The sequence below is a fragment of the Eriocheir sinensis genome, unplaced genomic scaffold (assembly GCF_024679095.1).
Source record: "Eriocheir sinensis breed Jianghai 21 unplaced genomic scaffold, ASM2467909v1 Scaffold674, whole genome shotgun sequence".
Classification (NCBI taxonomy): domain Eukaryota; kingdom Metazoa; phylum Arthropoda; class Malacostraca; order Decapoda; family Varunidae; genus Eriocheir; species Eriocheir sinensis.
In genome coordinates, this window is record NW_026112025.1 from 136,387 (window position 1) to 139,432 (window position 3,046).

Genomic DNA, 3,046 nt, shown 5'->3' on the forward strand with positions numbered 1-3,046 from the left:
AACAAGAAGAGAAGATGGAAGGTCAGAATAAAATAATAGAGCTTTTCTCAAGACTGTTGCCTCCTTGCAGGAATTCATCCAGGCTAACGTTGCTGTGGTGCCAAACCCTTCTCCAACCGCCCCTTGCCCTCAGCGGTACTGTCGACACCAGCGGACAACACCACGCAACGGGAGGATGCTAGTGGCACCGCCCATGATGGCTTCACCGTCGTGAATGGAGGGAGCCAAGCCAGCCAGACAAGCGATTTATCCTGTTCATTGCTTCAACAGGTTTGCCATTCTGGAGGAGGAGGACGAGCAGGAGAGCACCTTCCTGGTGGGTGACTCATGATTCGCCAGCAGGTCGTTGAGTTCTGCGGCAGAGTTCCTCGTCAAGACGGAACTATTGCTATCCTGGTGCTGGGATCGACGATATAACTGCTGCTCTTGAGGAGATCTCCCCCCAGGCTACTAATGATTCACTGTTTCTTATTCACACAGGTACGAACAGCGCCACCACGACCGGTCTGAGGAACTCCTGGAGAAGTACCGTGGGCTCATCCAGCAGTATAAGACTAAATCCCCTAACATTTGATTTCAGGAGTTCTACCACGGACTTGGGCGGAGAGCGACTTTTCAGTAAGGCCTTCAGCCTAAACAACCGCTACAGACTTTTGTAGGAGCTTGACGAGTTCCTAAACGCATGGGATAATTTCTATGGACAAAATGAACTCTTTCTACAGGGACGGATTGCACCTTTCTCCCATCGGGGCAGCCAGACTCGGAAGGCTCCCTCAACCAAGCAGTCGCGTCATCCAGACAAAAATCAGTCACGGCCACGTCCTCCACCCCGTGTAAATAGACGCCGGCATCACAACAAACCTGTAAATCGGGATCCCGCAAGTACCACCACCTCTATTACCAAGCCTCTAGATAACTTAAAATCCTTAGTTTCAATGCGCAGCCTAAGAAACAAATTTGATGAACTGAGATGTGTTGCTTTAACATAATATTTTGACATATTTGATTTAAGCTAAACATTTATCGACACCACTAATATTGATTTAAGTTCAATACAACATAGATGGCTACAGACTCTTCAACAAAGATCGTAAACCGTAGAGGCGGTGGCGCCCTTTATGTCAAAAGCTATTTGCAACCCACTGACAAAACACTGGAAACAGTAACGTTGAACATTTGCGCACGAAAACATTGCAAAAGTCAACTTAAATATATCTGTCACCTACAGACCTCCGGCCAATCACTGATGACGACCTTGAAATGTACAGCGCCTTAAGGCAGTCACTTAATAACAGCGACTCACTGATATTAGGAGACTTTAACTCCCCATATCGACTGGGCGACACTGTCAGTACAGAAGTAGTCACATAGAATGATCAATTCTAGAAGAAAATTATCTAAGCCAAATGGTTTCTGGAGCCAACTCGACAAAATAATATACTCGACCTTGTTATAACAACCCAAGATAACCTAGTCAGTAGTGTCACGGTAGGAGAACACCTCGGTTCTTGCGATCATAAATTAGTGCGTCGACATTAAAGCTCAATCATCAGTGACTGAAAATAAAGCAAAGGTGCCCAATTTCAAAAGAGCTAACCGTGAGAAACCGACAAAAACTAACAGAAATACAACTATCAGATGACGGCAACGAGGAAGCCTGGCTAAGCCTTAAAAATCACTTACTCACTAGCAGAACACATTCGTCCCCTTGTGCGCAGAAGCGAATTAACACTAATAAAAGCCCACCGTGGTTTAATAGCGAAATTAAACAATCAGTCAATGAGAGAAAATTGTTTTACAGGTTAAAGAAAAAGAACAAAGTACGCCCGAAACATTAGACTTTATAATGATGCCAGGCACGAGTAAAAGACTAGTAGGTCAGGCAAAGCGTAGATACGAAGAAAATATTGCAGCCAACTGTAAAATAATCCAAATCTTTTCTTCAGTTACATAAACAACAGAAAGGCGATCAAAAGTGGTATTGGACCTTAACAAACAGCGACGGTGCACTAGTGACTGACAGCCAACACATTGCAAACCTCTTAAACAATTACTTTTTCCTCGGTGTTTAATACTAACAGTCTTCCTCTCGCTACCACCAACACCAGTACTATTGTAAATCTCGAGCATGCATTGCCTAATTTTGAAATAACAACCGATGAAGTCCTTAAAGCTCTCCATTCACTTAAAACAAATAAAAAGTCCTGGACCTGACAAAGTATATCCAACTCTGCTGAAAGAAACAAAGAGCGTAAATACTTTCCTCCCTCACAACCGTATTCATTATGTCCTTGCGACAAGGCATCGTCCCTTCAGATTGGAAAAAGGCTAACGTGACAATCGATTTTCAAGAAAGGAGACAAAAAAGTACCAGGTAATTACAGGCCCATTAGTCTAACTTCGGTTGTAGGTAAGCTACTTGAGGCCATAATTAGAGACAAAATTGTGAATTACCTTGAAAGCCACTCATTGATTGGGGACTCACAACATGGCTTCCGAAACAAAAGATCCTGCCTATCGAACCTATTAACCTTTATAACGACCTCTTCACTGTTTATGACGTAACCAAATCACTGGACGTAGTCTATCTTGATTTCAGAAAGCGTTTGATAAAGTCCCGCATCATAAATTACTTTACAAATTAAAGCAAATAGGTATTGACGGTCAAGTAAACCAATGGATCGCGAATTGGTTGAGCAACAGACAACAAAGAGTAGGACCATTTGGATTTAACTCAGAGTGGGCGCTGTCACTAGTGGCGCCCCTCAGGGCTCGTCCTGGCCCAGTGCTCTTCATTATTTACATCAACGACGTGATGTTGGACTCAATAACCGTGATTAGTAAATTTGCTGACGACACAAAGATTGGCAACTCGGTTCTCACTGATTTAAGACAGGCAAAGCCTCCAAGAGGATTTGCACAAAATTTCAGCTTGGTCGGATAGATGGGAGATGCCCTTTAACGTAGACAAGTGCCAGGTCCTTCAAGTTGGAACGAGGAATAAGAAGTTCGAATACGAAATGCGCGGGCGTTAAACTCAAAAGCG